This window comes from Camponotus vicinus, unplaced genomic scaffold, assembly GCF_025532165.1.
Source record: "Camponotus vicinus isolate PSW18456_S1 unplaced genomic scaffold, iyCamVici1.0 SCAF_4, whole genome shotgun sequence".
Classification (NCBI taxonomy): Eukaryota; Metazoa; Arthropoda; class Insecta; order Hymenoptera; family Formicidae; genus Camponotus; species Camponotus vicinus.
In genome coordinates this window covers 631,871-654,699 of record NW_028141976.1, presented here as the reverse complement: position 1 = coordinate 654,699, position 22,829 = coordinate 631,871, and the positions used below count along the sequence as shown (strand labels likewise).

General features: G+C 30.3%; 1 long non-coding RNA gene and 1 pseudogene across 2 annotated transcripts; one reads left to right on the top strand and one right to left on the bottom strand.

Moving 5' to 3' along the window:
• Nucleotides 1-2,628: 2,628 nt before the first annotated feature.
• LOC145969984 (uncharacterized) lies at nt 2,629-3,428 on the bottom strand. Its single transcript, XR_014438284.1, has 3 exons — nt 3,306-3,428; nt 2,826-2,994; nt 2,629-2,687 (listed from the first exon to the last, which is right to left on the bottom strand). It is a non-coding gene; the product is annotated as an uncharacterized LOC145969984 (long non-coding RNA).
• Nucleotides 3,429-9,368: 5,940 nt separating this feature from the next.
• LOC145969966 (uncharacterized) lies at nt 9,369-11,867 on the top strand (annotated as a pseudogene). Its single transcript, XR_014438270.1, has 3 exons — nt 9,369-9,763; nt 9,883-10,090; nt 10,157-11,867. The product of XR_014438270.1 is annotated as an uncharacterized LOC145969966 (transcript).
• Nucleotides 11,868-22,829: the final 10,962 nt, after the last annotated feature.

Here is a 22,829-nt window from a genome sequence, read left to right as displayed (position 1 = left end):
ACCCAAGCTATCGATTAATTCTACTAAGAACTCGATCCGTTGAGCGGTTATATGAGAAATAAAAATATCGAGTTATACTCTCAATCCGACTCGCGTAATAATACACGGAGTGCATTTTTGCTTACGCTGGGACTTAGCAAAGACACTACCGTGTCTCTTGATCTTTTAATTGTCATAAAGTATATCTTTATTTTTGTAAAATGTCAAAACGCAAAATAAAGCGTACTTTAGAAGAAGAAGAAGAGTTTCAACGACAACGTTGTGAAAAAATAGCAGAGAATCAACGTCATCGTCGTCAGATTTCGATAAAGAAACGATCTTAGAACTTTAACCAATTCACACAATGTTTTTATTATGGTATGTAGTATTAATTATTAGCGAAGAAATACAATATGCATGAAAAAGATTGTATCAATTTTTTGCAGATATAATTAAATTTTTTTATGTTTTTCTATGTAATAGATTATTAATTTAACAAGTTCTGCATTTGTAATTTACAATGAGCAGATAATAGAGAAAACAATGTACAGCTTGTACCAATAAATAATTTCACATTTACAAGAATGTAAAGTAGCATTAACCGATGATGATGTGTGGTCAACAGTTGCTGGATGATTGGGAAGATTACTTAATATTGTGAGTTGCAAAATCTTTGTGATCTCTGATCAGACTGTGTGTGTGTGTATGGTGTGTATAGTATGTGTGTGCTTATGATTACGTGTGTGTCTGTATCAATTATAGAGTAATTTTTATTTCATATGACAATGTAGAAAGAGGGTAGGAAAATTAATTAAGAATTAAAAGACTACTTATTTTCATTAGAAATATATTAGAAGTATCACCTAATGATAATGATAAAAGAGGTAATAATAATGCTATTGTTCACGATGAGGTGGGAATTGTTATATTAAAACTTAAACAACATAAACTTAAACTTTAGTAAAATCTGGTTTGCAACGTGTTATTGCTGAAAAAGAGAAGGATGAAGCTAAACTTTGTGTATATGTGTGTTATACCAAGTTCTATAATTCATTATAGTTTTGATATTATAACATCAACAGAGTTGGATAAATTTGTAAATAAGAAATAATGCAGAAATTAAATTAGAAATTAAATTTTATTCATCAACAGAAAGTAATTCCTTCTTTGAATATATAAAAAGTTATTTGTAAGAATTAGAATAATTATAAATAAAGAAGAAGATATAAAATTAATTTTTTTATTTAAATAAAATTTTTATTTATTTTGAATATTATGTGTATTTGAAAATGTATGTTATGCTTAAAAATGCATATGTAAATAATATGTAAACAACATAAACTTAAACTTTAAACTTAAACTTTAGTAATATCTGGTTTGCAACACGTTATTGCTGAAAAAGAGGATGAAGCTAAACTTTGTGTGTGTGTGTGTGTTTGTGTGTAAAAGGACTCTCAAATATCTTTCTCTTTCTCTTTTCCTTTTAATATTTCTTAATATTTCTCTTTCTATCTTTATTTCTCTGTTTCTCTTTTTCTCTCAATGTGTACTTATATTGAACTTCTTTTATTCTGTATCTGAAAAAATATTGACCATTAATATGAAAATTATATACACGGTGAGTCATTTTAATCTATAATCCCAATTATCTCGTTGGCAAAGCATGACAGAGAAAAAATTTTCCCACAAAAGTTGCTTGTTTCTTTAGGGGCCATAAGATGGCACCATTGGTTTGACCTTGAAGAGTCATTTGAAGGTCACGTGAAGGTCACCTTCAATTTCTCAAATGGAACCTACATTTTCTCATTACATATTCTTGTAGCTTATCTCGAGAGCTTTCCAAAACACTATAATTAAGTACCTTTTCGTTAAGTACTTTTTGAGTTATGAGGCTTGAAATAATTTCTTAATTTTACATAAACCGTAAAATATCTTGTAAAATATTCATTTTTCGATTATCTTACCTTAATACTTTTACGTACAAAATAATGAGAGGAATCAATTGGTGTAAAGAAAACACATAGTTGTTTTTAAGAAAAAATATGGAATTGTTAATTGCAAATTACATATTTTTTCTTCAAAACAACTATGTGTTTTCTTTAGACCAATTGATTCCTCTCATTATTTTGTACGTAAAAGTATTAAGGTAAGATAATCGAAAAATGAATATTTTACAAGATATTTTACGGTTTATGTAAAATTAAGAAATTATTTCAAGCCTCATAACTCAAAAAGTACTTAACGAAAAGGTACTTAATTATAGTGTTTTGGAAAGCTCTCGAGATAAGCTACAAGAGTGTGCAAAAATATATAGGGTGTTCCATTTAAAAAAATTGAAGTGACCTTCACGTGACCTTCAAATGACTCTTCAGTGTCAAACCAATGATACCATCTTATGGTCCCCTCGAAACCATAAAACTTTTGTCTGAAACATTTTTCTCTAAAATGCTTTGTTTCCGAAATAATTGCGTGCGTTAATTAAAATGGCTCACCCTGTATGTATAATAGAACTTACTGACGCGTTTAGATGTGTTGAAAATCTCACACAATTTGGTTGGTACAGGTGTATCATTTATATGATTTGGTATATATTTCCCCAAATTTGTAATAATAGTATTAGTACGAATTAATAGTTCATATGAAACATTTCCATTGTTAAAAGTTGATATTTTAGGTAATCTAGCTTGAACACCGTCTAAATGGATAATCTATAAATTTTTACAAATATATAATTATATAATATATAATATTAAAATTTATATAATATAATATAATATTAATATTAATATTTTTAATTATTAATTTTTTTAAATATTAAAAATGTTTATAAAAAAAAGAACATTTACATGACTTGATAATATAATATCTTCTACTCGTTTGACATCGTCGTTCCATGCAACCACTTGTATTTTTCGACCCTTATTATTATTTAAATAAAACTTAAAGAAATTAAATTGTTGTTTATTTCCAACCAAACGTGGAGACTCAATACCATCAACGTAGCCAATTATTTCGCTATAGGGAATATAAATGTAATTAAAATTTAGTAATATTATTAATAAAAACAATAAAAAGAATATGATTATAATACGTTTAAATAACAAAAAGAAATTAATTAGAAAACACATTAAAAAACACATTATATTTATTAATATACAATGTTATGTATTTTTTGTTTTAGAATAATATATTATTTTTGCTTTTACAAACACACACACACACACAAAATTTATTAAAATAGAAATAAATACTTAATATTTCATTATAAATTATATAAATACTTAATAAGTTTTTTATTAATAAAAATGAATTTATTATTTACTTACACGGTTGAATCGTAAATTTGTATATCATCTATAACTTCATTTGAAGTAAACAAATTTGCGGCGTTTTCTTCTAATTCTTCTAATTCTTTATCTCTTTCTTCTTCATATTTTTTCTCAAAAGTTTTTTTCTCTCCTTTCAAATTTTTTATCGTCCTTCTTTTTTCATTTCTGAATATATGTATTTTTAATTATTTATTTTTATTGATATATATACTATTGTGTATCCACATCGTTAGAATCTCGTGTGCGAGCGTGCGTGCGTGCATGTGTATGTTTTGTGTGTGCGTGTGCGTGCGTGCGTGCGTGTGCGTGCGTGTGTTTGTGTGTGAGTGTGTGTGTGTGTTTGTGTGTTTGTGTGTGTGTGTGTATGTGTATGTTTATACATGCGAGTATGCATGCGCGTATATGTGTATATGTGTTTATATATAGAGTGTCTTAAAGCTATTATATATCCTCTTAATAAAATGATAATAATGAAAAGTATGAAAAAAAAAAAAATTTATGATATGTATTTACAATGTTGTAAAAACATATAATTATATTATAAAATTATATTATATTATTATTAAATATTATATTATTATATTATTATTGTAATATATAAGAATATTAAAAAAAATTATAATAATGAAAAGTATGAAAAAAAAAGAAAAAAATATTTATGATATGTATTTACAATTGTTCGAAAACCGAAATATCATTTCGCTTAAAAATTATTCGCAAGTAAAATCCGCATTTTTCAATATGTTATAAATTCGCAAATTCGAATTTAACGGGCGTCGAGAAACTTCTCGAGATATCTATTTTTCAGAAAAACTCGATCGTTCGTATTATCTCCAATTTTTTTTGGGGCATAAGAAACGCGTGTCATAAACAGTGACAACAACAACGTCAACCGTCGACAAAATCAGCGCGACGCACGGGCATGCGCGCCCATACGTCACGAACAGCTGATTGCCAATCAGCTGTTCTAAAAAGACTGCGCGCATGGCAACCGCGAAAAAGCCGACGTCAGACCTCATCGGCGGCCAATTACGCGCGGCGCCATGAGGTCACCGCTAAACAATTAAATTTATTGGGCCACGTCGCAACGGGCCCAAAATTCCGCTCGCCTTATAACGGGCACCGCACGCGAGCAAGCCGAAGTCTCGCACTTTTTGTCAAACCGCTTAGTTAAAACCGCTCCGCATAGTAAAAACCGCTTATAACGACCGCTTATTCTCTTGGACTTTCGCAATCTCTGTATCAAACCGCTGATTAACCGCATTACACGACCGCTTACGACTTTGGACAACGCATTTTTCTCGCTCTTGTGTATCTACACCGCTCGCGATACCGCTCGCGAAACCGCGCTCACTTTGTTACACCGCAGTTTCGCTAATCGAAATCACTGCACTAAACACTTGTCTTTTAATTTTGACTCCAATAAACGTCAGTCTTTTGTGTGAACGAGGCGCACTTTTTTCGCTTAACGACCTTCCGGTCCTATCAACGCACTGTCGGATTCGCTCGCGAACAACAATGTTGTAAAAACATATAATTATATTATAAAATATAAAATATATAATTATATTAAAAATATATAATTATTATATATTATATTATTATATTATTATTGTAATGTATAAGAATATTAAAAAAAATTATAATAAAATTAAAATTTTAATTATAATTATGATATAAAAAAATCATACAAAAATTTTATGCAATGTATTTACAATGTTATAAAAATATAATTATATTGTAAAATTATATTATTATATTATTATTATTATTATTATATGTTACATTATTATATTATATTATTATATTATATAATTATATTATTATTGTAATATATAAGAATATCAAAAAATATTAATTATCAAAAAACATCTACTTACACTGTTGAATTAGAACTTTGTGTATCTACTTCTACACTCTTTAATAAATTTTCCACTTCTTTTTGTAAATCATCATATTCTTTGTCTGACATTTTTATTTATTTTTTATTTATGCACCCTTTTTGCACTTTTCAAAACCTCTTTAATCAATTTTCAATTTAACATTAAAACATTAAACATTTGTTATTTCGTTAATTTTTTGTTTAAATTGCAAAATTCAAGAGATCATAAATATAATCAATATCCCTCTTCTAAAAAAGGCATGTTAAATCGATTCTCGAAAATCTCGAAGTTATATCAAGTCTTGTTGCCTCTTTTCCGCGATGCTGATTGGTTATCTTGTTTGCATATTTGACAGCTTTTGGTTTAAGATTAAATCTTAAATCTTCTAAATACTATTTTAAATTTATTATTTAAGAACTGTCAAAGTCTATTTGTACTTCCTTTTAACCAAAAGCTGTCAAATATGCAATCGAGATAACCAATCAGCGTCGCGGAAAAGAGGCAACAAGACTTTTGATATAACTTCAAGACTTTCGAGAATCGATTTAATATGCCTTTTTTAGAAGACTTTCTAAAAAGACTTTTATACACGTAAATATAAAAAATATATATGCATTAGTTTTGAAAAAAAAAATATATATATATAATATATATACAGGGTGTTTCATTTTAATCCGACCAGTCGAATATCTCGAAAACCAAGCCCGGGAGAGAAAAATATTTCAGACAAAAGTTGTTTGGTTTCGAGGGGGCCATAAGATGGTGACAATAATTTGACCTTGAACAGTCATTTGAAGGTCACATAAAGGTCACCTTAAATTTCTTAAATGGAATACCCTATATATTTTTGCACATTCTTGTAGCTGACATCGAGAGCTTTCCAAAACACTATAATTAAGTACCTTTTCGTTAAGTACTTTTTGAGTTATGAGGCTTGAAATAATTTCTTAATTCTACATAAACCGTAAAATATCTAGTAAAATATTCATTTTTCGATTATCTTACCTTAATACTTTTACGTACAAAATAATGAGAGGAATCAATTGGTGTAAAAAAAACACATAGTTGTTTTGAAGAAAAAATATGTAATTTTGCAATTAACAATTCCATATTTTTTCTTAAAAACAACTATGTGTTTTTTTACACCAATTGATTCCTCTCATTATTTTGTACATAAAAGTATTAAGGTAAGATAATCGAAAAGTGAATATTTTACAAGATATTTTACGGTTTATGTAAAATTAAGAAATTATTTCAACCCTCATAACTCAAAAAGTACTTAACGAAAAGGTACTTAATGATAGTGTTTTGGAAAGCTCTCGAGATAAGCTACAAGAGTGTGCAAAAATATATAGGGTGTTCCATTTAAAAAAATTGAAGTGACCTTCACGTGACCTTCAAATGACTCTTCAAGGTCAAACCAATGATACCATCTTATGGCCCTATCGAAACCAAACAACTTTTGTCTGAAATATTTTTCTCTCCCGGGCTTGGTTTTCGAGATATTCGACTGGTCGGATTAAAATGAAACACCCTGTATAATAATAATATTATTATATAATATTAATATTATATATATTAAATATATTGAAAGTTTATCTTGGTAGTCAGCGAGATAATAAAAAAGTTAAAAACTATGTATATAAAGAAATATATATATGATTTTTCTCCTTTCAAATTTTTATACAAGGATAGTTTATTACATATTAGATGCGTATGGATTTGTATTGCGATATTGCATGTGTATAAAGCTAATGTACTTGATTTTGATATAGATGCATACAAATTTTTTGCAGTGATTGCAATTATATTGCAATCGTTTATTTTGTGACATATATAATTTTGTGTATATATTATTAAAATGCAATGAAAAAGAAAAGAAATGGCGCGCGCGAAGCGCGCGCTTGTGTTGTTCTAGTTTATTAAAAAACACATTATAATAATAAGAAGCGAACGTTTCGGATCATCTTTTGATCCTTCTTCAGCGTGATGTTAACAATATATATTACAGATAGTGACGCGTTACATTAAACGAATTTGTTTTCGACGCGTAGGTGACGCTAAATTGCATCCCGCGGAGGTCTAGTAAACGCTCTGCTTCCAACAGTCAATTAAATATACTATAGTTATGCTATGCGACGTCACAGCAGATCTAACAAATCGAGTAAGAATAATAAAATAAATACCGAAAGATATTACACGTGAATAAGCTTTTTTGCTTAAATTAATAGTTAGAAGCATTGCTCACCAGATTCCGCGCTTTTTACAATTAATAATATAGTATGCCGCTGTGCGCCCCATGTCGGTTCGAGATTCGATGACGAACTGTATATATATGTCCTCGGTTGTCAGGACGTAAACATGGACTCAACCAAGGACATGCAGTTGACTCAACGATAACAAACATACCGACGCATGAACGAACGCCTCATATTTTCGATAAATTATCGATTATCGTCGCAAACGTATGATGCAAGCCCTCTGTATCACTCTGCAAGTTCAAGCTATTTTTTTGGCGCTTGATAAACAGCATTTCAGAGACAAGCCTTTTGCCCAACGAGGACTCCCTGTTCAAAATCTCAGATTCTTCCCAATTAAAATCATGACCGAATTCCAGTCTGTGATTAGTTATAACCGAAGGTTGTGACGTATTTCGTCGAATGTGATTTCGGCGTTCAGAAATTCGTTTTTTTTGACTGTCTGCTAGTTTGGCCGACATATGACGCATCGCAATCATTGCACGAGACTTTATACACTACATTGTTACACGAATCTTTTGGCATTATGTCTTTATGGACCTTGACAAAATTACGAAGTTTATTTAAGCCAAAATAAGAAACTCCCGTGTCATGATTACGAAGAACTCGCTTAAATTGTTCCGAAAACGTTGGAATGTATGGGATTGTAAAATATGAAAAGGGTCTTTTCTCAGGATGGTCCTCGTCGGGCTCCAAGCCTGTCCGATTCAAGGCCAATAGCAACTTCAGACGCTCTCGTATTACATGGAAAATGTAAAATAGAGGATAGCCATTGTCCAAGAGGACGCCGATTATCAGCTAAAAGTTTTTTTGATGGAATCTCGGATGCGATAATAAAAAGGCACGATCCACCAATCCTACGATTGTTCCCCTCTTATGGCATAGTGGATGATTCGACTTATAATTTAGGTATCTCCCGGAAAATGTAGGTTTGTGATACCAATCGAATTCAATTAAATTATTGTTCACGATTATCGTAACATCAAGAAAATTAAGTTTATTACCAACTCCCTCCTCCAATGTGAACTGAAGCCTTGGGTGAAAAGGGTTGAAGATACCCAAGACCTCATTGAACATAGAAGAGGGAGCCGCCAAAGCTATATCATCCACATACCTATAATAGAATGGTAGATTGAAGGGAACTCGTCCAATTGCTTTATTTTCCAAATCTTGCAGAGTGATATCGGCAATGATGGGGGATAGGGGAGAGCCCATGGGAGTTCCGAATGTTTGTTGGTATATTTTTCCATTAAAAGTGAAGAAAGTAGAATTTAATATAAACCGAACTGCAGTCAAGAATTCGTCGCGGGGAATGCTGCACTTTTCTTTTATTAAACACTATCTCTCTGAGACGCTATCCAATGCTAAATCTAATGGGATGTTAGTAAAAAGAGAAACAACATCCAATGATAGTAATTTAAAGTGATCATTTAACTGTACACCTGATAGTTTTTTGACTAATTCAAAGCTATTGGCAACATGACTATGTGCCCTGGGGATAGCGTCATAGATAATGTTATGTAAAAATGCAGCTAATTGGTATAGGGGAGTGTTGATTGAGGAGACAATCACCCTAAATGGGCAGTTCGGTTTATGAATTTTTGGTAATCCATAGGCTCTCGGTAACACATCATCAGTACAGTTCAAACGCTTGTAAGTCATATGGGAAATGTAGTTATGATTTTTCCATCTCACTAGCAACTCATGGAGACCATTAATCATTTTTCTAATCGGATTTTTACTTAAGGTAGTTGGTCCGATAAGTTACCTTTCCTAAAAGCATCGACAATATGCACTCACTACCCAACGTAAAAATATTGGTCTCTCCGTGCAGACACGGAAAGTCTGGCAACACTGTAAATCTTGTACTTCGATAGTTCGATCAGCTGTTTTCAGTTTACCTCAAAGATGTTTAGAAAATGTGCAACCGGTAATATCGAAAACCGAATTAGATTAAAAAGTGGTAAATTTACTAGAAAAAAAGCTCAGGAGAAGAAGATAAAAGCCTTAGCAAGCATGGCACTTGCGAAAAAAACTCTTGCCTCACCTAATCCCGTGACGAATGACACAACCTCAAATAATGTATGTGACGGAAGGCGAATCGTCGATGTCGCTGAATTAGGAAAAAATCTAAAATGTAATTCTTGTAATAAAACCTTTGATTTGCAAAAAATCATAGATGAAAAACGATCAGGGCTTCACTCTGTGTTTATCATACGTTGTGAGGAATGTAACGTAAATAATTCGGTGGCAACAGGAAAGATAGATCAAGACAATCACAAATATTCTCATACAAATATGAAAGCTGTTTCTGGTAAACTATTTTTATTCTTTTTATAAATTGAATTATATACTTCAGTTTTAATATAACTTATTAATTATAGCTACATAATGATTTTATAATAATTATAACCTACAAAACGTTATTTACAGGTTCTGTACACGCTGGATTTGGGTATACTTCATTAAATAATTTTTTATCATGTCTTAACATCCCAGAAGTATCTAGACACTTATACGAAAAATATGAAAAAATCATTGGATCATCAATTGAAAAGACTGCGAAAGAGAGCTGCAAAAAAGCTGCAGAGGAAGAACGCAGGCTTGTCATCGAAAAACTAGATGAATTGTGCAATAATTTGTAAGATGTATTTGTATGTATTTGTATGTTATGTTTTTTATATTGCTTGTTGTTCCAATTTTCCAGACCACCTGAAATTGTCCAAGATGTATATTCCAATTTTCCTCTTCCGCGCTACCGTAATACACTAGTAACGTTAAAAGACTCTCAAGAAGCTTGCAAAGATACGAATTCAGAAAATTTCGATTCTTCGATTGGGGAAATTATAAATATCATAGTCTCTTATGATATGGGTTGGAGCAAGAGAGGCAATGGCAAAAGCTACGATAGTCTAAATGGTTACGCTACAATCATTGGGTTTTTGTCAGGAAAAATTTTGGATTACACGACTCGTAATCGAAAATGTAATTCGTACGATTCAGGGCATGCGAAAGACGATCATGATTGTCGCTTGAATTTTACGGGAAGTGCTAAGGCAATGGAAGCTAACGCAGGTGAACATTTAATAAATAATAGTGAAATTTTAAAAGAAGTTAGAGTAAGTGCTCGCGTAGTTATAGGCGATGACGATAGTAGCACTATTGCCGCTGTAAGAAAAAATAGATCTGAAATAATCTACAAGTTATCAGATAAAAATCATCTTTTAAAACACATAAGCAACGACTTATACGATCTTGCAAAAAATTTTAAAGAAATGAAAAAAAAATGTGATTCCACATTTGAAAAAATGTTTTTCTTATGCTGTTGCACAAAACAAGGGAGACAGTGAACATTTGGCTGAGGCTGTGCGATCTATTGCCGATCACGCGTTCGATCGGCATGATAACTGTGGCAAATGGTGTAAGCGCGAGGAATCGACGTCACACACGATAAAACTTCAGGACATGGTCCTTTACCAAAAGTTAAAAGATACTTTCGACAAATATGCTAGTAATTCTGAAAAATTTTGTGTTGCAGCATCTAGTCAAAGTAATGAAAGTGTCAATAATATGATAGCACACAAACTTCCAAAAAATGTATGCCTTAGCAAAAGTTGTGCTGCTGATTTTCGAGTGGCCAGTGTTGTCTGTATAAAAAATGATGGCGAGACATCATTGTTAACGATAAATGAAAAATTAAATCTATCACCTGGCACGCACACTGCGAAGCATTGTAAAAAAGTAGATAAATTGAGGTTGCAAAGAGCAAAAAAAGCAGGGTCTAAATTGAAAAAGACACATAGACACGAATTAAGAAAATTGCGAGAAGGTTTACGAAGGCGTCATGAGAACTCCGAAGGAATTCAATATCAACCAAATTGCGGTATAAACATCGATATAACAAATTGCGGTATAAACATCGATATAACAGCATTAAATTCAAATCATTTGCAGTCGTCTGAAATGAGCGAAAAAAATTGCGATATAGTGTATTTCGACTTGGAGACTTCTGATTTTGGCGACTCTGCTTGCATTTTACAAATCGCAGCTGAATGTAATCAATCGACGTTTAGCGTATATGTTACTCCAACACAGCACATAAGCGTTTCTGCAGCTAATGTAACAGGTTTACATACTATTAATGGAGACTTACTTTTGCGTAATAAAGTAGTTGAGACTGTGGACTTACCAGATGCCTTGATGTCTTTTGCTGATTTTTTAAATAAATAAAAAAAAATTGTTTACTCGTTGCTCACAATGCTCGCATTTGATACGAGCAATTACACGAAATGATATGTTAAAGGATTTTAACATCATACTTGGATTTTCCGATACTTTGACACTTTTTAAGAGGGCCCTTCCTGATAGAAAAGGAACGGGAATGTTTAAGCTTTCAAAATTAGCTAATGATTTCTTAGATAAGCAGTTTCTAGCTAGTAATGATTTTCATAATGCTATTTTTGACGTTATTGTATTAAAAAAACTAGTCAGCGTTATTTCAAGTGAAAATAAATTATTTAATTATTGTAAGACTTTTAAAAACTGTTTACTAAATGAAAAAAGTAAAACTTTGATCGACACTGACCTAAGTGAATTAAAAAATGTTTTATCAAAAGATATAATGAAAAGACTTGCTATAGAAGAAGTGACTTGTAAATTTTTAAAAGAAATATATGCAACAGAAGGAGAATAAAAAGTGAAAACATATTTATCCGAAAAAATCAACAATAAACCAAGGATAACGAAAGATAAAAAAATTTTAAACAAAATAACCAATTACTTGAAAAATAATGTATAAAAATGCTAAATTTATTTTTGTTATTTATTGTATATCAATTATTTATTAATAAAAATTTGTATAATATTGTTTAATATAATTGTTATATTGTTATATAATTGTTATATTGTTATATGGTATATTGTTTAATATAATATCATTATAAAACAAATGTATGTAATAAATTAAGTATAAAAAGTTTATACAAGATGCTATATTACAGTGAATTTTTTTATTTACCAGTTTGCATCTAATAAATTTTATTCACTAAATAGAGTTATTTAAGTGCTAATATTTTCACAAATCCCTATTAAAGTAACACAATTAAATTTATAAACTTCATTATCTATTTTTTCAATTCAGCACATATTTTATTTCACGCATAATGTTTTGAGTATGGTGTTTCGATATACGTATATATATATATATATATATATATATATATATATATATATATACAGGGTGAGCCATTTTAATTAACGCACGCAATTATTTCGGAAACAAAGCATTTTAGAGAAAAATGTTTCAGACAAAAGTTTTATGGTTTCGAGGGGGTCATAAGATGGTATCATTGGTTTGACACTGAAGAGTCATTTGAAGGTCACGTGAAGGTCACTTCAATTTTCTTAAATGGAACACCCTATATATTTTTGCACACTCTTGTAGATTATCTCGAGAGCTTTCCAAAACACTATAATTAAGTACCTTTTTGTTAAGTACTTTTTGAGTTATGAGGCTTGAAATAATTTCTTAATTTTACATAAACCGTAAAATATCTTGTAAAATTTTCATTTTTCGATTATCTTACCTTAATACTTTTACGTACAAAATAATGAGAGGAATCAATTGGTCTAAAGAAAACACATAGTTGTTTTGAAGAAAAAATATGTAATTTGCAATTAACAATTCCATATTTTTTCTTAAAAACAACTATGTGTTTTCTTTACACCAATTGATTCCTCTCATTATTTTGTATGTAAAAGTATTAAGGTAAGATAATCGAAAAATGAATATTTTACAAGATATTTTACGGTTTATGTAAAATTAAGAAATTATTTCAAGCCTCATAACTCAAAAAGTACTTAACGAAAAGGTACTTAATTATAGTGTTTTGGAAAGCTCTCGAGATAAGCTACAAGAGTGTGCAAAAATATATAGGGTGTTCCACTTAAAAAAATTGAAGTGACCTTCACGTGACCTTCAAATGACTCTTCAGTGTCAAACCAATGATACCATCTTATGGCCCCCTCGAAACCATAAAACTTTTGTCTGAAACATTTTTCTCTAAAATGCTTTGTTTCCGAAATAATTGCGTGTGTTAATTAAAATGGCTCACCCTGTATATATATATGTATATATATATATATATATATATATATATATATATGTATACGTACACACTCTTGATGCGCGCATCGTTGCCACATCTTCGTACTACGATAGCGATCTGCTCATAAATCGCCTGTTTTGTGAATTAAACATTGACTTTATGAAAAACTGGTATAGTTTTCATACTACTTTCTTTTTTTCATTGTATTCTACAGATTCTTATTTAGCACATACTAGTTTTTCAGTAAAATGGTAAGAGCCATTCAAAAGATACAATTGCGAATACATGAAAAAAAACAACATAGCCTATACTTCCCATGTTAAAGTGTCGAACTTTAGATATTAATATTTCTATTTCGGTATGGTGGGGCCTCCTAAAAATTTTACTGTTGATAGATAGTACCTTTATTAACGTATATACGAAGTTTCATCAAAACCGTAAGAAAAACATTTTTCGGACTAACTACCGTAAAATCAAATAGGTGCTTTCGTCACTAAACATATCTGTCATCTTTTTTAAATAAATTTCCCTGTCAAGGGCAACCGTGACATTTCCCTTATCCGCTCTTGTAAAAATAACGTTGAGATTTTCCCGTAGGAATTTTTTTCTAAAGTTTGCCGCGCGAATAAGTGTCTCATCCTCCTCCGACACACCAAAAGAGTGGCCAGCCATTTTATTAAGAAAAGTGCAGCATTCCCCGCGACGAATTCTTGACTGCAGTTCGGTTTATATTAAATTCTACTTTCTTCACTTTTAATGGAAAAATATACCAACAAACATTCGGAACTCCCATGGGCTCTCCCCTATCCCCCATCATTGCCGATATCACTCTGCAAGATTTGGAAAATAAAGCAATTGGACGAGTTCCCTTCAATCTACCATTCTATTATAGGTATGTGGATGATATAGCTTTGGCGGCTCCCTCTTCTATGTTCAATGAGGTCTTGGGTATCTTCAACCCTTTTCACCCAAGGCTTCAGTTCACATTGGAGGAGGGAGTTGGTAATAAACTTAATTTTCTTGATGTTACGATAATCGTGAACAATAATTTAATTGAATTCGATTGGTATCACAAACCTACATTTTTCGGGAGATATCTAAATTATAAGTCGAATCATCCACTATGCCATAAGAGGGGAACAATCGTAGGATTGGTGGATCGTGCCTTTTTATTATCGCATCCGAGATTCCATCAAAAAAATTTTTAGCTGATAATCGGCGTCCTCTTGGACAATGGCTATCCTCTATTTTACATTTTCTATGTAATACGAGAGCGTCTGAAGTTGCTATTGGCCTTGAATCGGACAGGCTTGGAGCCCGACGAAGACCATCCTGAGAAAAGACCCTCTTCATATTTTACAATCCCATACATTTCAACGTTTTCGGAACAATTTAAGCGAGTTCTTCGTAATCATGACACGGGAGTTTCTTATTTTGGCTTAAATAAACTTCGTAATTTTGTCAAGATCCATAAAGACATAATGCCAAAAGATTCGTGTAACAATGTAGTGTATAAAGTCTCGTGCAATGATTGCGATGCGTCATATGTCGGCCAAACTAGCAGATAGTTAAAAAAAATGAATTTCTGAACACCGAAATCACATTCGACGAAATATGTCACAACCTTCGGTTATAACTAATCACAGACTGGAATTCGGTCATGATTTTAATTGGGAAGAATCTGAGATTTTGAACAGGGAGTCCTCGTTGGGCAAAAGGCTTGTCTCTGAAATGCTGTTTATCAAGCGCCAAAAAAATAGCTTGAACTTGCAGAGTGATACAGAGGGCTTGCATCATACATTTGCGACGATAATCGATAATTTATCGAAAATATGAGGCGTTCGTTCATGCGTCGGTATGTTTGTTATCGTTGAGTCAACTGCGCATGTCCTTGGTTGAGTCCATGTTTACGTCCTGACAACCGAGGACATATTTATACAGTTCGTCATCGAATCTCGAACCGACATGGGGCGCACAGCGGCATACTATATTATTATTAATTGTAAAAAACGCGGAATCTGGTGAGCCATGCTTCTAACTATTAAGTTAAGCAAAAAAGCTTATTCACGTGTAATATCTTTCGGTATTTATTTTATTATTCTTACTCGATTTGTTAGATCTGCTGTGACGTCGCATAGCATAACTATAGTATATTTAATTGACTGTTGGAAGCAGAGCGCTTACTAGACCTCCGCGGGATGCAATTTAGCGTCACCTACGCGCCGAAAACAAATTCGTTTAATGTAACGCGTCATTATCTGTAATATATATTGTTAACATCGCGCTGAAGAAGGATCAAAAGATGATCCGAAACGTTCGCTTTTTGTTATTATAATGTGTTTTTTAATAAACTAATATTGAAAAAAGAAAGAAGTGTTGTTGCTTCTCTGCGCTCCAACTACTGCGCGTTGGCTCTTACGCCATTTTCTTTTTAATTTTTTGATTACTTGCGCCAAATCTCTAATTATTAAATTATATTTATAGTATTATTTAATATATTTAATTTAATATCATATATATTATTACTTATATTTATAATATTTTCTTTTTCTCTAATTTAAATTATGACTTTACTTCCTAACCATTTTCATATTTTCAATCACTTTAATAGTTAATAATAGTTTACCAAAAAAAGCTTTTCATTCAATGAATACGAGATATTATTTCTTATGGTTTTTTTTAATGCTAAAGTTGTCGTTTTCATTATAAAAAATTATCAGCTATTATTATAAAATCTTTAAATTTTATATTTCATAGTTAAAAAAAACAAGAACGTGACGTATAATATAGAAATATATTTTTAAATTTTTATGAAGATGTTTTGGTTCTAAAATATATCCAATTATTTGTAGCGATTATCCTTTTCTTGATGTTATAAAATAATGTCTATATTTTTGCAAATTTTTAAAAGTTATTATAAGCATTGTGGCAACATTAATAACCAACTTTAATACAATTGAGAAGATATACGTAATATACATAAATATAGATCTTTGCTTACAATAAGAATAATATTTGTGAAATCTGGAGATATTTTTTAGTTAACAGCTTTTAGTTTCTTTTATACAAAATAGAATAATTATATAAATATTTATGAAAAATATTATTTGAAAAACCACAAATATTACTTTATAATCATATTTTTTAAGAAGCAATGGCATTTATATTATTTTTAAATATTTATAGATTCTGTTTGTATGTATAATATAAAACTTAATTTAAACATTTATTCTAAAAATAGTCTTGAATGCAATTTTACAATATTTTAAACATTGTATATTTATAAACTTTTTCAGATCAACTACGATTTTGAACAAAAATTTTGCCACTTAAAGGACTCTTTTGACATAAACAAAAAATGTGAAAATTTGTTCAGTTATATTTATAACAAGCGTAAAACGCTTCTTAAACCATCCGATGAATCTTTATTTAATTTGCTTGAAGACCAGATAACAACAGGTATCTATTATTATAAATATAAATGTGTGTGTGTGTGTGTGTGTGTGTGTGTACGCATGTGTGTGTATATTATATTATATGTTTTTTTAATTTTTATATATTTGATATATTACTGATAATTTATAATTAATAGTCGAATAATTCGAAATTGGTCTACATATTTTTTTTTAATATGCTTGGCTTAAAAAATTTGTATTTTAAATAAATAATTTTCAATTTAATATCTATATATAAAATAATATTTTGGATTTAATTATAAATTAAAATATTTCATTCGTATTTTAATATGTGTGATAACTGTTACTTTAAATATGTTAATTTTATACTATATTTTCGGTTGTGTTTTAGTTCCTAAAAATGCACACACCAACATATCTTTTTATTTTATAAACATGTAATATCTGATTCAATATAATTAAAATTTAAACAATAAATACAACTATTTTGCCTATTACTTATTAAATTTTAGTAAAATTGTCAAAATTCAATATATAGTCATATCAGTAACTTGAATATTTAATTGCAGATTCAAAAACAGCAATTCGTTTATTCTTATTATCCTCTTTGGTGCCTCCTCGCAGTAGAGCAAGAATGGGGAAACCATCCATATCCGAAGCAGGAGATGGTCTTTTTTTACAAGTAAGAATCCCAAGTGATATTGCAGAGGTCAAGCAGGAAAAAATTAATTTCATGTATAAAAAAGGTTTAACAGTTCAACCATATATAATAATAGTAGGTCCTAATTTAAGTAATAATCATGCTTTTTATGTTGTTATTGATGATCAAAATTATCAATTAGCAACACTCCTTGATGCTTTAAAATTTTGTTTTCAAACATATTTTATTTTGGATGTAAAATATACACCAGAGTGCGAACCCCTTTGGTTTCTTTTGCAATGGGAATTATTTAATATTATCTGTGAAAAAGATATAAAAATTCCCTTTTTAAATGACTTATTACAATTTATAAAAGATTAATGAGAAATATTATTTGATGAACCACTGAAAAATCTTCATTTATTTAATTTTATAGAAATTAAATATTGACGATATAATTGAATATTTTAAAATGGAATGCGATATGATTTGCTTTGAATGTTCTAAAACATTTGTAAATATTAATATCCTAGTACAACATATTAATCATTTGCATCCGTTTTTACAAAGCTATATTTGTAAACAAAATAACTGTCACCGTATTTTTCCTCTTCTAAACAGCTTTAAAAAACATTTAATTAAAAATCATATAAAACGGGAAAAATCTCAATTAGATACAACCGAACAAATAAAATTGTCTAATTTTTCCAATTCTTTAAAATACACACTGGAATGTCACTCAAGGTGCTTCTGATAAAATACATATTACTTCTTCTAATAATGAAACATGTGATATTTTCCAAACTGTTCAGAATGCTATTGTTCGTTTCATGTCGAAGCTGTATAGTAATTCGTCTGTACCACGAAATATTGTTCAAATTATAATAGAAGAGACAAAAGAATTATTTACAAGCGTAATTTATTCCATCGAATGCGAATTAAAAAAACAAAATTTAATAGGAGATGTCTTTTACACAATTTGTGCCATTTTTAAAAATATTGAAAATATATTTAAAAAATTTGGAACTGAATATAAAAGATTAAAATAACTATAAGAAATTAGGCTCTGTATATTAAAACATAAACTTTAAATTTAGACGAGCCATCAGAGCTAAACGCGGATGGTAGTGCGTAATTTCAACGAGATTCACAATTAAGTTCTTTGAAACTTATTTGTGTGCACGGGGCACAAATTTTCTTGGTACGATACCAAGCAAATTTTAAATAATTCTCAATTCGAGAAATTATTCAATTATTATTCCTCTTTTCCCCCCTGTAGTGTTGTAGGCGAGAAAAATATCGGGCCGAAAGTCGCTGAATTGGGAATCGAACCCGAGTCTTACGCTTGTCGGGCGACTGCTCTTACCACTGAGCTATTCAGACCCTTCAACTCGACTTCTCGGTCGCCTACAAATATGTATTAAATTAGGAAATAACGCCATCTTCCGCCGGCGTGAATTTTAAAATAACTATAAGAAATTAGGCTCTGTATATTAAAACATAAATTTTAAATTTAGACGGGCCATCAGAGCTAAACGCGGATGGTAGTGCGTAATTTCAACGAGAATTAAGTTCTCGTTGAAACTTATTTGTGTGCATAAAAGATTAAAATTTTTAGAAAATAATAAATATTATATTAAGCCACATGCTTTTTTCATAGGGGAAACATCAGTTCTTGATAAAGTAAATAAATCTTATGAAGCAAATATGATTATTAAAAAATCTGAAGGACAAATGATAAAGTTGCGTAAAGTTTTAAAACAATTTTTAGAATTACCCCATGTATTTGATGACATTATGTCCTATATGCAAGATGAGGAATCTCTATATAACGACAACGTGCGTACCAGTATTTTACAAGGAAACTTATGGAAAAAAGCAAAATTAAAATTTCCCAATAAAATAGTATTCCCTTTATATCTTTTCTATGATGATTTTGAACCAAATAATCCTTTAGGTTTTAAATCTGGTATATATAAAGTAGGTGCGGTTTATATTTCTATTGCTTCTCTTCCCGTTAAATATGCTTCTTTATTAGAAAATATTTTTTTAACTCAGTTGAGTTTTTCTGCATTCCGATAGAGTCCAATATGGTAATAAAAGTATATTTTATAATATTATTCAAGAGCTGAAATATTTAGAAACCGAAGGTATTAAAGTACAAACATCTTCAGGAAAAGACGTTCACGTATACTTTACATTGCTATTAATTTTGGGAGACAATTTAGGTTTAAATTCTATTTTAGGATTTGATGAAAGTTTCCAGGCAAATTATTTCTGCCGTTTTTGTAAAACCCAAAAATGAAACAAAATATCAAATAACAGAAAATGAAGAAAATTTGCGAAATCTTGACAATTATAATAACGCTTGTTTATCTCTTTCATATGGCATTAAAGAAGTTTGCATTTGGCATGAATTGTCAAATTTTCATATTACAAGTAATTTATCTTGTGATTTAATGCATGATGTTTTAGAAGGAATTTTAAGATATGATATGGCTCAAATAATGAATTATCTCATTAAAAACAAGTATTTTTCCCTTGAACAATTAAATGAGAGAATAAAATACTTCAAATTTTCGGCTATAGATACGGGTAATCCAATACCTCTACTTATTTCAGAATATTTGAAAAAAAAATATATAACGATGAGTGCATCTGAAATGTTAGCATTGACCATTTATTTTTGTATTTTGATTGGTGATTTAGTTCCTTCGTCTGAACCTGTGTGAGATTTTTATATACTTTTACATAAAATATTAAATATATTTTTATCAAAAACAATTTCAAATTCTTCTATATCTTATCTTAAAATTCTAATTCAAGAACACCATCAATCTTACTGCAATTTATTTGAAGATACGTTAAAACCAAAATTTCATTTACTTTTACACTGCCCTAGAATTATGAAAGAAGTTGGTCTAGTACGACACATTTGGGTAATGAGATATGAAGGATTTCACAAGCAATTAAAAAGTACTGCTAAAATTGTTACTTCTCGTATTAATTTACTTCTAACTCTGTGTATTAAACAACAGCTTAAATTTTCTTACAAAATTTTAAGCAAAAAAGGTCTGGCTAATACTATAGAACTTACGCAATTTTTAGGGAAATTGCACGATATAAAAGAAAGAAAATTAATTTCTCTAATAAGGACATATAAAAGTACCTTCTCCGAAGAAGCAGGTGTATTTAGCTCAGTCAAAATTGATAATATAAAATATAATAGAAAAAATGTTTTGCAGGTAAATGATACTGTATCTGATTGCTTTTTGAAGTTTGGGGTTCTTGAATGTATTATCTGTGACGACAAATTTATTACGTTTATTTTATCACCACTTATTACTATTTCATTCGAAGATCATTTGCAAGCCTATGAAATTATAATAAATGAAGATACTCAGTGGTTCTTTGTAAATTGGGAAGATTTACCCAATAAATGCCCTTATAATATTCATATTATAGGTAATGGAAGAAAATACATTGTTCCCTTGCAATAAATTACCAAATACTTATTAATATTTTTAAGTTTTTAAAAGAAGGAAAAATAAATATTATTTATGTTATTATAATTTACTTATAAGGGACATATAATTATTCGGAACTAATTTGATTCTTTTTGAAATCAACTGAACACAAAAGTTTAAAAGAAATGTATTTTTTTGTACACGCAAGTTTTTATTCCATATTAAGGGATAAAACATGTCCGAAAAAAAATTATGTTTTTTTTTTGAGGTCGAATATCGTCGAAACTGCAATGCTCAACAAAAATTGTCGCATAGATAACTTCACGGCAAAATTTTGCATCAATTCAAATTAACGTAGCTAAAAATTATTAAATCTGAATAATTCGTTTTCTTCTTAAGAATGAAGTTGCTACTTTAAAAAGTATTTGTTTGATTTTTTATTTATCTTTCTTTCATGCCACAATCTTTTCAACAGTAAAAATATGTACTGTATCCAAAAAGTTGTATATATTAACGCAATAAGGGATGTAATTAATTTTCTCGCAAATTTGGTGATAATTATATGAAATATTAAAAGCAAAAATATGTATTTTTCTTTATAAATTAAAGAAAATAGAATTATATAATTTTTTGTGCGGCATATATAATGGCGTATTAAAGTATCTATACAGTTTTGTTCAATTATCAATAACATTAGTATTACCCGTTACTCACGAAGAGGTTGCTAGTCGGATTTGGCATATGTGTGTATGTGTGTGCGCGTGTATGTATGTGCGTACGTGTGCATGCGCATGCGTGCGCGCGTGCATGTGAGCGTGTATGTGTATGTGCGTGCGTATATATGCATGTGCGTGCGTTTGTGTGCGTGTGTGCGCGTGTGTGCGTGAGTGCATGTGCATGTATGTATGCGTGCGTGTGCATGTGTGTGTGTATTTTGCGCGCACGCGTGTGTGCATGTGTGTTTTGTACTCTCTAAATTTCTTAGAGTGAAAATGCACTCGAAAAATTGAGTGACTGGTCAAGTCACTCTAGTTAGAGTGATTTTTCACTCATAGGAGTGAATTCTTCTCACTTTTTGTTGTAGAGTAAAAAATTCACTCTGCAAAATAGAGTAAATATGTATACTCTATTTTGTAGAGTGAATATTTTCACTCTATGTAGCATTTTCACTCTATATAGAGTGAAAATTTTTACTCATGAAGAGTGAGTAAAGCGCATGTGAAGCGTGCATGAGTCCGCCATTAGCAATACTGTCGTATCGTTGTCTCGCGACGTTACTAACTCGTTGCACGTGTACTTGGTATACAAGACATATTAAAGTAACTTTTTAGGGATATATCTTTTTATTTTAACATATTTCGAAAGAGTGTAAACATATTTTTTTGTGTGTAACGTTAAATATATTTATATAGCTGTGACAAGGAAAAAGGAGGTTAATCGGCTTTTACACCGACAATGAGATAACATGCTGTGTGCGATGTTCACCTTCAATTAATTTAAGTAAAAAACAATGATTGCTTCTCATTTCAACTAATCGAAGCTTCACGTCATATACGTAACGTGTTATCTTATTATTAGTGAAAGACGGCTTAGACTCTCACTTCCTAAGAGTGAATCTGTTCACTCTTCATTGAGTGAAAAATAACTTGACGAAAGTGATGACTCCACTCTGATTAAGTGAATTATTCACTTCGAACCGAGTGACACATTCACTTTACGTTCAGAGTTAAGCAGTTCACTTTTGTGAAAA